The sequence below is a fragment of the Vipera berus genome, assembly GCF_964194415.1.
Source record: "Vipera berus genome assembly, chromosome: 12".
NCBI lineage: Eukaryota > Metazoa > Chordata > Lepidosauria > Squamata > Viperidae > Vipera > Vipera berus.
The window spans coordinates 12,758,377-12,772,004 of record NC_138215.1 but is presented as its reverse complement, the minus strand read 5'-3'; the positions used below and the strand labels follow the sequence as shown (position 1 = coordinate 12,772,004).

At 42.5% G+C, this 13,628-nt stretch overlaps 1 protein-coding gene across 9 annotated transcripts in view; it reads right to left on the bottom strand.

The window, feature by feature from the left end:
- Positions 1-13,628, bottom strand: part of ZFAND6 (zinc finger AN1-type containing 6) — a 58,488-nt gene that overhangs the window by 23,236 nt on the left and 21,624 nt on the right. The window contains exon 1 of one of the 9 annotated variants that reach the window (XM_081337205.1): positions 12,423-12,489. The exons of 6 other annotated variants lie outside the window; for them this stretch is intronic. The gene's annotated coding sequence lies outside the window, so the exon portion shown is untranslated. Of the gene's footprint in view, positions 1-2,068; positions 2,676-11,382; positions 11,402-12,422; positions 12,490-13,628 lie in introns of those variants that run through there. 2 more of the 9 variants (XM_081337204.1, XM_081337203.1) reach the window with 2 other exon arrangements.

Here is a 13,628-nt window from a genome sequence, read left to right as displayed (position 1 = left end):
TCTAATTCTAATTCTAATTCTAATTCTAATTCTAATTCTAATTCTAATTCTATTCCACTCCACTCTATCCTCCTCAACCTGGCTGGTTCATTATTATTTTTTGCTCATTATCATGATGTGTGTTGCACCCTTTCTGTACGCTGCCTTGAGGACCTGGCCACTGGGCAGCCAACAAACCAACCAAACATACATACATTTGTAGTTACGTGGAACATATTTGTAAAGCGCCACACCGAATTAAAAAGACAGAGTACTGTGTTATGTGAACTTGCAGTACAGAAAGCAATGCTGGAAGCTTCTCAAACCTAACAGAGAGGTCAGACCAAAACAAAAAAAAACCTGAAACAAACTTTAGTGATTTATTTTGTCTCCTTATACATTGTAAAGATTGTTTCCACCAAAGTTTTTTTTATTTTTAAATGAAAAAAGAATAACCCAACAATGTTACTACCTCTTTAATTGCCACATTAGGGAAAAAAACAACAACAACATGACATAATGAGGCATCAGAGGCTGGAAGCACAACTTTATCAAATATGGATGGATTTCATGATGTACCTCAATAGCAATATTTTACATCTCTGATAAGTATGTACACGAACAGTACTCGTCCCTTTACTTACTGTTTAGTGGTCTTTTTTATATTATGTATTTTTCCCCTATGCATCTGATAATGATTGTTAATGACACCATTCAATAAAAACAATGACCACAAAAAAAGAAATTCAGCAGGTTTTTTTTCCTCTTTCTTTTTCTGCTCCTGAAGCAGTTAAAACAGTCCTCCTGGAAAAGGTTACTCTAAGCCAGGAAGAGAGTGACATTTTCAATTTACCACCCAAAATGTGACTTTTGGGGTATCCGATACTTAATCTCACATTTATAGGTGAATAATTATACATAGAATTCAGTAAAAAGCTTGTTTATCCCAATAAATGTTAAGGCTAGTGATCAACAATATCAATGGTTAACTCTGAATATTCCTTAAATTCAGGAATTTTCTCTAGTTATATGGGCAACTAACCCTTTACTTACCCCCAGTCAAAATCCTGAAACAGGAATCTACTTAATTTGGAAAATTAAGCCGGAATTAATGGACTTTCCCCACAAACCTCTTTTATTTTTAGTCCTACCTTTTTCTTTTTTTAAAAAAAAAATCACACCTGCCATTTAGCTAAATAGCAATAGCACCAGCAGTAGCATTTAGACTTATATAAAGCAGGCATATACATAGAATGAAGGCTACTGCTAAGCTTGTAAGCCGCCCTGAGTCTTTGGAGAAGGGCGGGATATAAATGTAATAAAAATAAAAATAAAATAAATATCACTTCATAGTGCTTTACAGCCTGCTTTAAGAGTTTTATAGGAGGGGTCTTCAAACTTGGCCCTTTTAGGACTTGTGGACTTCAACTCCCAGAATTCCCCAGCCAGGCAAGGAATTCTGGGAGCTGAAGTCCACAAGTCCCAAAAGGGCCAAGTTTGAAGACCCCTGGTTTATGGAGTTAGCAACTTGCCCCCAACAATCTGGCTCTTCATTTTACTGACCTTGGAAGGTCACAGCATTCTAACCACTGTGGCACCACGGCTTTTAAATCAGATCAGAATGCTTGCATTTTAATGAAGAGCTTGCTAGCGTTGATCTGAGCATTTCAAATTGTTCAAAAGAAGGGAACAAACTTACTCAACCAAATCATGAGTTCAGACAGAGGTTACATTGCATAATATCTAAGTAGTTCTTTTTTTTGTCTATTCTCAGTATCACTAAACCTCCAATGATGTAGTTTATTTTATTTTTTTTATTTTAATTCCATTTATATCCCGCCCTTCTCCGAAGACTCAGGGCGGCTTACAAGCTTAGCAGTTTACCACGCCTATAGCATTTCCAAAAAGTCACAGTTGACTATCTTCTGAAAACACTGTTAATTTTCTTACCAAAGTGGTACCTCATATTTTCATGCTTTCGAATCATTAGGTTGCAGTGTTTGGGTCTTGAACTGCCAACCTTCTGGTGGACATGCCCAGCATCTTAACCACTAGGCTACCATGCCCCTTCATATAGTTCAGTTCTCACCATTTAAAGCCATCTAGACATCACCTTCTTCTAGCAAAGGCACTTTGCTTTTGCCTGTGAACTTGTTTCGGCAAAAGTACAGCCACGGTCCAAGGGGCCTGTCCATTCTCCTAGCAACCCCAAAAATCCCTGCGCTTTGATCAGCATACAAAGTTTACGATTTTAAAGGCTCAGCAAAGACAGTCCAAATGGCCTTAGGAAGAAGCCAAAGGGAGTGGAAGAAGGATCCACTTCTTTTTTTTTTTTTTTTGCAACGCTCCAGCCAAAGAGACTTTTGTTTCTGTATTTTTAAGCCTGCAAAATTCTGGAAAAACAAGATAAGCAAGATCTGCCAATAGGAGAAGCAAATGAAACTGCATTGCCACCTTTCTCCATCCACACATTGTAGGAAAAGGGGGGGGGGCTGCTCAGATCTAATTAAAAAATTGATTGCCCTAACTAAAAGTAGGATTGGTATTCTTAAGAGACGAAGCTTGATATCGGTTTTCGAAAGTCAAAGCAGTCGCAGGCTTCTAGCAGAAAATGTTTTACAGCTACCAAATATGATGTTTCACCAGGAACGATTTGAGTCCAGCTCTCTTTTATTTCTTACAGGCTGTTTATGAAACTTTTATCACCATGCTGTGATAAGGTTTGGGGAGGAAAGCTATAATCGCCTTCAATTAAGCAGACACGCAATCTCCCTGGCAAATCCCAGTAACAAAATTTGGAACTCATCATCCTGAAAAGATGGGGTTCCTTATGAAGAAAGAGCCTTGGTGGAGCAGTGGGCTAATGCCTCCTTAAGTAACACCAGCTGCCTGCAATTAGTGCAGGTTCGCGTCCCACCAGGCTCCAGGTTGACTCAGCCTTCCATCCTTCCGAGGTAGGTAAAATGAGGACCCAGATTGTTGGGGGCAATAAGCTGACTTTGTAATAATGCCGCTTGGGGGGGGGGCAAAAGCCCTAATAAGCAGGCATATACATAGAATGAAGGCTATTGCTAAGCACATTGATTTGTGTTTTAAATTGTAAGCCACCCTGAGTCTTCGGAGAAGGGCGGGATATTTATTTATTTATTTATTTTATTTTAATTCCATTTATATCCCGCCCTTCTCCAAAGACTCAGGGCGGCTTACAAGCTTAGCAGTAGCCTTCATTCTATGTATATGCCTGCTTATTAGGGCTTTCACACACATGGGATTATAAAAAAATGTGGTCCTTTTGGTAAGCAATCTTCGGCAACCTTGGGGGAAACGTCTAGACGTTGAAGGAAATAATTTCAATGCAGGGCGCTGTGACCACCCAATCGTCCATTGGCAATATTCCTGAACTCTTGCACATTCTGTGCTGCAACTGCCTCCTGACTCGTTCTTCTGCTTACAGGTTTTTGCAACTCTTCAAACACCATCTCCAGCCGTCTCCATTATTTCCTTTTGCCATCCCGCAATGACTATCATGAATCCCCCATTTCGCAGGTGGGAAGCGAGGCTGGGGAAAAAAAATCAGTCGCTGATCTAAGCACAAGCCCGGAAAACGCAGAACCATTGGGATTTAAGCAGAACTTGAACTGTGCTCTACCCCTCAGTCTCAATGGGTATCTGCTGCTTCAGCAAAACAAATCGTCATTACCACATTTGCCATGTGGCGCAGTGGTTAGAATGCATTATTTGCAGGCTAGCTCATAGTTTACCGCCAGAAGTTTGATCCTTACTGGCTCAAGGTTGACTCAGCCTTCCATCCTTCAGGGGTTGGTAAAATGAGGACCCAGGTTGTTGGGGGACATAGGCTGACCCTGTACACCGCTCAGAGTGGGCTGTAAAGCACTGTGAAGCGGTATATAAGTCTAAGTGCTATTGCTATTGCAGGCTAACTCTGCCCACAGCTTGGACTTTGATGCTGAAAGGCTCAAGGTTGACTCAGCCTTCCATCTTTCCAAGGTCGGTAAAATGAGGACTCAAGATTGTTTGGGGGCAATGTGCTGACTCTGTAAACCGCTTAGAGAAGGCTGTAAAGCACTGCGAAGCGGTGTATAAGTCTAAGTGCTAGTGCTATTTGGAACTGAGCTTATACTCCTCACTCAACTCTTTAACATTTTTAAAAGAAAAGAGCATTTCGCTGATAAAAGATTCTCCTTGACTCTGAAGGCTACCTGGCCATGGACATGTGGTTTTTCTTAGTAATCATTCGGATATGAGTGGCTACGGCCTTCTTCCAAAAGGTCTTTTCAACCAGCCATTTGAGCCTCTAATTCTGGAATTTCCTGGTCTCCCATCCAAGTACCAGCCAGATCTGACACTGCTTAGCTTTCTTCAAACTAGGCAAGGTCAGCTAAAAGTACAGAGGTTCAACAAAGAGCACCAACGTCTTTATGTTTGTGAAGATTGTCAGTCATCCAGGTCATGGTTGTCCCGAAGGTGTTTTTTTGAAAAAAAGGCACCTGGACTTTCTTTGTTTTTCCTTGAAGGCTTTTCACTTCTCATCCAAGAAGCTTCTTCCGTTCTGAAATCTGAACTAAAGAAGCTTCTTGGATGAGAAGCGAAATGTCTTCAAGGAAAAACAAAGAAAGTCAGTTGCCTTTTGAAAAAGCACCTTTGGGACACTGTTTTTATAGTTTTAGGGGGCAGATAGTGGAATATAGACTTCAGGTTTTTATAATTACTATTTCTTAACGGATTCTATCTTTTACAGGTTTAGTATTGCCTTCTTTTTATGCTCTTAGACTATTTTATTGTGCTATTGCAAGCCTCCAGAGAACTATCTGTCAATATTTAGTAAACTGCTCTCAGCTGCTCAGGGCCCTTAGGGTGCAGCGGGATATGAAATTTCAACAAAAGAAACATCTTAGCTCTTTGAAGACTATTTATCTGTAAGATTATGTGTGCATACCGGCTTAATTTGCTTAACTAATGCATACAAGTGGGTATCCTTGTTGCAGGGCTTGTATAATTTTGGATAAACTCTCGCAATACCTCCACAGGAGGAAAATCCCAATTTGTAGGCCAAAATTCAGAATCCAACTCCTGCTTCCTGGCATATGTGAACTGCGATGATCCCCCTGGGAAATTCAATTAGCTGCTGATTTCTACAGCACTAAGCTTAGAAGAACGGCTCTCTTTTCCCAGGATATAACAATGAAAGCACATGCCATAATCGGCGTGCTAGCTTTTAAACAGCCGCAAAACTCTTCTGTTGTATTTTTGCAACAGACAAGAGAGGGTGACCCAGTCTGGAAACTGTCCTCAAAGTAATTAATGTGTAATGAGAAATATGAAGAGGGGAAAAAAAAAGTTCTCGTGCCACTTTGTCTATTCTATTGCAATGCCAAGATAAAGGAGTACAGGTAATCAAAAATTCGGAGCAATGATTAAAGAGGTATGTAAACATCCACATTTGCCTTTTTTTTTAGTACATTAGATTTTAGTGGGATTACAGTACATGAGATAAGCGGGGAAAAAGGGAGTTTCTGAAAAGCAGTTTTAGGGAATAAAAAATGGAAAGCAGTGATTCACAATATAATTTTTCTAAAAAAACAAACAAACAACCCTTGAAATTATTCAAGCAAGTCACATGGAATTGTCCAGGGGATTTTCCCTGGTCTTACTACTTGAGCAGGGGTTGGACTAGATGACCTCCAAGGCCCCTTCCAACTGTTATTCTGTACTGGTAAATCCTCGACTTACAATCATTCATTTAGTGAGTGTTTGAAGTTACAGCAGCAGTGGAAAAAAAGTTACCTTTTTCCACACTCAACAACCATCCCTAGGGTCAGGTGATCAAAATTTGGAGACATTTGATAAGTGAATTTTGTCCACTCCCCTTTTGCGACTTTTCTTACCATGGCTTACCCAAGGTTGTTAAGTGAATCGCCGTGCAGTTGTTAAGTTAATAACATGGTTAGTAAGATGGGAAGACGGTGAAACTGGCTTCTCCTTTCACTTTGCTCATCAGGAGGCAGCCCGAGGGGATCATGCAACCGTCATAAATATGAGTCAGTTGCCAATTGTCTAAATTTTGATCATGTGACCAAGGGGTTCCAAAGCGTGAAAAACGGTCATAAGTCACATTTTTCAGCGCCGCTGCAACTTCGAACGCTCGCTAAATAAACTGTTGTAAATTGAGAATACTTGTATCCGGTTTGAAATAAAACTGCATCCAGCTTTGGTCACCACATTATAAAAAAAGCCGTAGAGACTCCGGAAAGAGTGCAGAAAAGAGCAGCAAAGGTGATTAATAGGGCTGGAGACTAAAACATATGAAGAACGATTGCAGGAATTGGGTATGTCTATCTAGTCTAGTGAAAAGGAGGGCTAGGGGTGACATGATAGCAGTGTTCCAATATCTAAGGGGCTGCTACAAAGAAAAAGAGGTTAACCTATTTTCCAAAGCACCAGTAGAAACAACGGATGGAAACTCACCAAGGAGAGAAGCAACCTAGAACTAAGGAGAAACTTCCTGACAGTGAGAACAATTAACCAGTGGAACAACCTGCCTCCAGAAGCGGTGAATGCTCCAACACTGGAAGTTTTTAACAAGAGACTGGACAGCCATTTGTCCGAAATGGTATAGTGTTTCCTTCCTGAGCATGGGGTTGGACTAGAAGACCTCCAAGATCCCTTCCAACTCTATTATTCTGAGTACAAGATAAACTTTGTGGTCTGTATGGATTAGAGGAAATTATCAGGGCTACAAATCAGAAACTGGACAGTTTCTTTCCATTTTAAATAATTAAAGTTTGGGGAAATTAAGCAGAGGACAAAAGAACAGCTTGCTCTAAAGGGTTCTACTAAGAAGGAAGCAATGACTTATTGAGATTATTTCTCAGCCACTACCCTTGAAAGACAGTCCCTCTGTAATAACTATTTTGTGGTTATTAAAGGGATTGGAATATGATCAGGTCTGACCAACATGGGACACAGGATTGCATCAGGATTTTATTAGTTTCACAGATAGAGGGGCTGGAACAAACGCCACAAACTGAGTTGATGATTGCGTGCCCAGTTTTGTATATACTGCATGTGTCTTAAATTATATGTATTTTGAACAACAAGAAGACTCTAGAACACCAAAAAAAATGAAAAGCTTCATACATTGCTCTAAGCTACCATTTAATTGTGGTTTACTGGATACACAAATCAAACTGGGTTTACTTGTTTCTGAACAAAACACAATTCAGCTTGATGAAAGGCTAAGCCATAAGCTATGGTTTGAAAACCACAAGGGCTAAATTCCAACACGCTAATGCTTTTTTCAACCCAGTGTAAGCAATCTTCATTTTCCATGCATGCATCTGAATGGCTGGGATAAGATAGCAAAGCCTCTTTGCATTTATTTACCTTCTCTAATTCTCAACTGTTTGGCTAGGTCTAAACTACTCTTAAAAACTTGGAGCATTTGAATCTCTCTTCTTCAGCAAATAAAATCCAAGGATAAATGCATTACCCTATCTGCTTACTCTATTTTGTTCACCCTTTCCTCCTTGCTCAGCTGTTCATCTATAAATTTGATGAATTTGCCATCTTATCTACCTAAAAAAATTCGACTTGCCATTCTACTTGCACAACCCACCTTTAAAAGCCAGAACTGGACCGTGGTTCGGCCTTTGTCTGCAGGTAGAACGAATCAACTTACAACGGAAGGCAAAGCAGCCCTCAGAAACCTAAAAAAGGACCAGACCGTCGTCATCCTACCTGCAGACAAAGGCCAAACCATTATGATTATGGACAGAACGCAATACCTACAAAAAAGCAAAAGAAATCCTGGAGGACAAAGAAACTTACATCCCTATGAACACTAACAGAATATGAAAACTAGACAACCAGATCAAAAGAATCCTCGGTGACCTCACTAAGAAAGGCCATATTACCAAAGAGGAACAGTTGTGGATGACAAGCAGAGGACTCATTCTCCCACGCTTCTACGGACGCCCCCAAATACACAAACCTGGCATATTGTATGTATGTATGTATGTATGTATGTATGTATGTATGTATGTATGTATTTATTTATTTATTTATTTATTTATTTATTTATTTATTTATTTATTTATTTTTGGGACTTATATGCCGCCCTATCTCCCGAAGGACTCAGGGCGGCTAACAACAATAAAAAACAACAATACAAAAATTAAAAAAGAATTAAATAACAGCCCCCAAATAAATTAACTACACAGTTAAAAATTAAAACATATTTAAAAACCCATCATCAATCCAGGTCAGCCTGATGGAAGAAAAAAGTTTTGAGGTCGCGGCGAAAGGACTGGAGATCTTGGGCCATCCGAAGATCATGGGGGAGCTGGTTCCAAAGGGCTGGTGCTCCCACAGAGAAGGCCCTCCCCCTGGGGGTCGCCAGCCAACATTGTCTGGCCGACGGCACCCTGAGGAGGCCCTCTCTGTGTGAGGGAGGGACCCCCAAATACAACATTGCAAAAGAGTTAACAAAAAAACTAACTTAACCTAACTGAATACTCGAAGATCAAAACACCCAGGATTATGGATCTCATAAACCTCTGCTTGTCTACATACTTCCAATCTAATGGCCAAATTTACCAACAAATTAAAGGGACACCTATGGGATCACCGCTTTCAGGACTTAGGGCAGACATCTTCATGCAACGTCTAGAAGCCATAGCACTTCCACAAATATAACTGAAAATATGGATCAGGTATGTAGGCGACACCTTCACCGTAATAAAAAAAGGACCAATTAGAGCAGGGGTCCTCAACCTTGGCAACTTTGACTTGTGGACTTCCACTCCCAGAATCCTTGGCAACTTAAAGACACGTGGCTGAGGAATTCTGGGAGTGGAAGTCCACAAGTCTTAAAGTTGCCAAGGTTGAGGACCCCTGAATTAGAAAACATCCACAGAACCGTCAATAACATTTTTAAAGGAATCCAGTTTATAGAGGAGAAGAAAAAAAAACAATTTACTACCCTTCCTGGACATCCTGATCAGCAGAGACCACAATGGCAAAGTAGAAACGCAAGTCTACAAAAAAACCCCGCCCATACTAACCAGGTACTCCGCTATCAAACACACTGCAGCCCAAACACACTGCAGCAACCTGGACAGGGGACAAAGGAAATGGAGCGTCTATACAACACATTCCAACAAAATGGATATCCGTGCAACTTTACCAAAAACTCCTTGACCGCTCAAGCCAATACAGCCCAAGCAACAGAAACCCCAAAAAGAATTAAACTGCCATACATCAGGAATCTCTCAAAAAACGCAGATAGACTACTACAACCACATTGAATCAGCGTGGCACACAAGCCAACTAAAGCCCCTCAAAACATCCTAAGCAACCCCAAAGACCCAACAACCCCAGAAGAAAAAAGAGGAGACATCTACAGTACACAATGTAAGAATGCAGCAACCACTATGTGGGGCAAACAGGTAGAAGACTGGCAGAAGGCATCCGTGAACACCAACTAACAGACAGAAGACATGATGAAAATTCTTTAATTTCACAACATACGGACTGTTTTAACCATAGTTTCAGTTGGGAAAATGCGACCATCCTAGACCAAGACAAGTCCAAAAACGCCAGGGAATTTCTAGGAGCCTGGCACTCTGACAAATCAGCCATCAATAGACACACAACATCTATAGACTATGCAAAAGAGACAATCAACCAGCCCAAAAGGGAACAAAAAGACCCAAGGACCTCTCCACCAGCAATCAGCACCCAGATCAGCATAGAGGTTCTCCAAGATTAACTTCAGACCAATCATCAAGTAAACACCCCACCTCCCCAATCAAGGAACTGCCAAACAAGCCAACAGCAAACAGCCCACCAGGGGTTCCCAACTGGGGGTGCTTGCACCAGGGACGAGACGATATTCCGGTGTGTGTGTGTGTGTGTGTGTGTGTGTGTGTGTGTGTGCGCGAAAACCTGGATTGAGAAGTTTCAAAATTGTAGTGTATATGCATAATTCGTTGTCATTATTTCCAACTTTTCTAAGGGCAGCAAGAATATCTCACAAGTGTTCTAGGGGTGCGGGGTATAGAAAAGGTTGGGAACCGTTGCTCTACGACCACCCCCACCCCCACAGACAGGCAAGACACCAGAATAAGCTGACAGCAGTCCTTCCTAGCACTGATGATGTTACCTAGTTAGGGTAATGAAATGGCTGAAAGAGAAGAAGCAAGCTCAGAGTGCATCAAGGACCCCTCATTTCAACCCTGAGCTACAAATATTCTCCTTATTGATTAGGGAATTGGAGGCTAAAACATACGGACAGCGGTTGCAGGAATTGGGTATGTCTGGTTTAATGAAAAGAAGGACTAGGGGTGACATGGTAGGGCTGTTCCAATAGTTAAGGGGCTGCCACAAAGAAAAGGGGGGGGGGGTTCAACCTATTTTCCAAAGCACCTGAAGGCAGGACACTAATCAAGGAGAGAACCAACCTAGAACTCCTGACAGCTAGAACAATTAATCAGTAGAACAAGTTGCCTCCGGAAATCATGGGTGCTCCAACACTGGAAGTTTTTAAGAGATTAGACAGCCATTGTCTGGTATAGGGTATTGTGTTTCCTGCCTGAGCAGGGGGTTGGACTAGAAGACCTCCAAGGTCCCTTCCAACTCTTGTTTTTCTGCTTTGCAAGTGGTTTGCCAAGTGAGCAGAGGAAGGGCACAATTCACAGAAGCTGCCCAATACTGTTCCTTAATTCTATTTCAGACATGTCAAACACAAGGCCCGGGGGCCGGATCCGGCCCGCGAAGTGGTTTCATGCGGCCCGCGAAGCCATCCTGGAAACAGTGAGGGAACGGCCCCCTCTGCCTTGGCCCTGGCCCAGAGACCCTCCTTCTGCCAGAGACCCTCAGATCTCTCCCACTCCTGCCCAGGCCCCCATAAGCACCCTTGATGCGAAAGATGTAGAGCTGGCCACGCCCACCCAGTAGGCCATACGCACTCTAGCCACGCCCACCCAGTAGGCCACGCCCACCCAGGCCACACCCACCCGGCCCCCTGAGGGCAACCGCAGTGCTGATGCGGCCCTCAGTGAAATTGAGTTTGACACCCCTGTTTATCTTCCTTTCTTCAAAGGAACTCAAATCATAATCTACGGGTCACCTTCCTTCCTCTCTCAACTTCATAGCCACCATTAATTTGACTAGGATGAGAGCAATAACAACTGGACCAAAGAGCTTCAGTGGAGAGAGGAAAGGATTGGATGTGACTCTTTTCCCTAATGCTGTATATTACAGGTAGTCCTCAATTTATGACAATCGGGACACCAGATTTTTTGTTGCTCAGCAAAGAGGTCGTTAAGTGCGCTATGTCTAATTTTACAATCTTTTTCTGCTGCAACCATTGTAAATACATACCAGTTGCTAAGCACCCAAAACGTGATGCTGCCATAGTCTTAAGCGTGAGGACCAGTCCTGAGTAATTTTTGTCAGGCCACTGTAACTTTGAACAGTCACTAAATGAACAGTTGTAGATTGAGGATTACTTGTACATCTCTCAAGAGAGGAATAAGAAAAGCCGAGAGTCACCATGTCAGATGGAAGAGGGATAGGGTGACAACTCCACCATTAATGAAATACAACAGTATTTCTCAACCTTAGCAACTTTAAGATGTGTGGACTTCAACTCCCAGAATTCCCCAGCAATATAATTTGTTTTTTTTACATAATATCAAATTGAAATCCGCTTTTTAAAAAATTTCAGCTGTAAGAAATCCACTTTCCCTGCATACAACATATACAACTGGCATACAGCCTAGCTGAAGCTCCATCTAATGCTTGCAAGAATGAGATCTTTGCTAGCTAGTGTAGATCCTACTCAGAGAATCCACCCTAAGAATGTCCTAGGGGGGCAAAATACCCCTACGTGCCATTTCACACATTCACCAACCGCCAAAGCATATCATCATTATTATTATTATTGCTACCGCTTGGCATCCCTACAGATAAAACCTGAAGTGTTCCAACATGTGCATTAAAAACACAGAGAAATTCCTCATCGGAACAAAAAAACATTTCACCAGGGCATCGGAGATTTAAAATGTTGATTCTAAAAGAAAGGTATGCTGGAATGGAAGAAACTCAGCCAATTTCTATTCCGTCCAATTTGTGGGATAAAGACAACTGTGCCCGGAGGGAAAGTTTTCGAGTCTGCTGCTCGCTTGACTTTCCAGACCTTGCTTTTGCAGAGAGAAAGAAGTCTGCCCTACATAGCAAAGGGTTTTCTTCCCATCCAATCTGTCAAATAATAAACCACATCAATTAAAGCAGGGGTCCCCAACCCCCGGTTCCGTGGAGCAGTACCAGGCGGTGGCATGCCAACCACCGGGCTGCACAAACAAGCAAAGCCCCATCTACGGGATGCAGGCAGCACGCAAAACCACGCAAAACGGAAAAACCTCTCTCCACGTCATCGGTCCCTGGTGCCCAAAAGGTTGGGGACTTCTGAATTAAAGGAATCTCTTTGGGATCTGCCAGTGGCTTCACCGGAAGCCCTCTTAGAGAGAGGAAAGGATAGACTGACGGCCTCGCCCTCTTCAGATCTGCTTGTCAACACGTCCTGTTGCCACCAACACCACTTTGTCCCTGAAAGACAGCTGGTCCTGTCCAAGGCTTCCAGATTACGTCCCAGATATAAAACATTTGCTCCAAACAGCTGACACCCCCTTCCTTGCCCAAATCCTGGACATTCCTCCGAGATAAGTCAAGGCTGATGCAAGCTGAAGGGTAGGGCATGCCCTTAAAACGACACACACACACACACACACACACACACACATTGGTTCAGGAATTCAAAAACTGGCAACTGGCAAACTTCCTTCCCACACGAGGGAGACCTTACACCCAGAGGCGCAGGCTCTCGTGCCCTCCAAACTAGGGAGCTTTGCACAACGCTAGTCCTCAATTATAATGACCTCAAACGAGCCTAACATTTCCGCTGCTAAACAAAGCGGTTCTTAAAGGGACTTTTGCCCTATTTTACGACCTGTTCAACAAATCGCTACAGTTGTTAAGTGAATTATGTGCTCATTAAGTGAACCTGGCTCCCCACCCATCCTGCCCCCACTGAGTTTGCTTGTGAAAAGGCAAGTGGGAAAGTTACAGATGGGGATCGCCTGACCCCACAAATAGCTCAACTCTCATAAATGCATGCTTGAATTTTGATCAGGTGACCATGGGCACGCTGCAACGGTTGTAACCATGACAACCGGTCAAAAGTCACTTTTTCTGTTGTAACTTTGAAGGGCCGCTAAATGAACGGTTATAAGTCGAGGGCTACCTATAAGGGACAGATATTTCCAAGTAGAAGGTGTTTATTTCCAGCTAAGCCCAGCCACCAAGTTGCACATTCCCACCTCCAAAGTAAGAGCGTCACGCTCTTTTTTCCGTGAAGTTTCCTGCTATTCTCACGAGCCCACTCCTTGCACAGATTTCAAAGCAACACCCCCAAAGTACATCTGAACAAAGGTGGGTCGCTTATTAAAAACAGATGCAGGATTTGGGTTTGGCTAGTCCAAAGAAAAGAAGGACCAGATGTAACGTGGTAAGTGGTGTTCCAGTATCTGAGGGGCTGCCACAAAGAGGAGGGGGGTCACGTTATTTCC